This window comes from Suhomyces tanzawaensis (assembly GCF_001661415.1).
Source record: "Suhomyces tanzawaensis NRRL Y-17324 unplaced genomic scaffold CANTAscaffold_1, whole genome shotgun sequence".
NCBI classification, from domain to species: domain Eukaryota; kingdom Fungi; phylum Ascomycota; class Pichiomycetes; order Serinales; family Debaryomycetaceae; genus Suhomyces; species Suhomyces tanzawaensis.
Window position 1 is genome coordinate 433,305 of NW_017963636.1, and position 435 is coordinate 433,739.

A 435-nucleotide genomic window follows, 5' to 3' on the forward strand; every position below is an offset into this window, starting at 1 on the left:
GAGAAAGTTAGACTCTACTGTAAGTCAACCTGTGGCTAGAGGTACTACAGCTAATCACATAAGTTTATTCATCAAAAGCGTCATCAAGAAAATAGAAATGAACGAGGAACTAAAGGAAATGAAGTACTTGATTCTTGATAATGCTGCTATCCACAAACGTCGTGATATTCAGCTATTAGTTGCTCTGAGCGGATTGGAGTTAGTCTATTTACCTCCTTATTCTCCAGCATTAAATGCTATAGAAGAATTTTGGTCAGTTTGTAAGTCTAAAGTAAAACGATCTAACCTAAGCAAAAAGGAGCAATTAACTCCAAAAGTGAAAGAAGCCACGAGTAAAATCTCTATTGAAAGCTATGAGGGATTTTGCAGACATGCCGGTGAGCATATTGAATTGTGTAGAGAAAAGCGATTCTTCTAGATGAGCAGGCAAGAGAA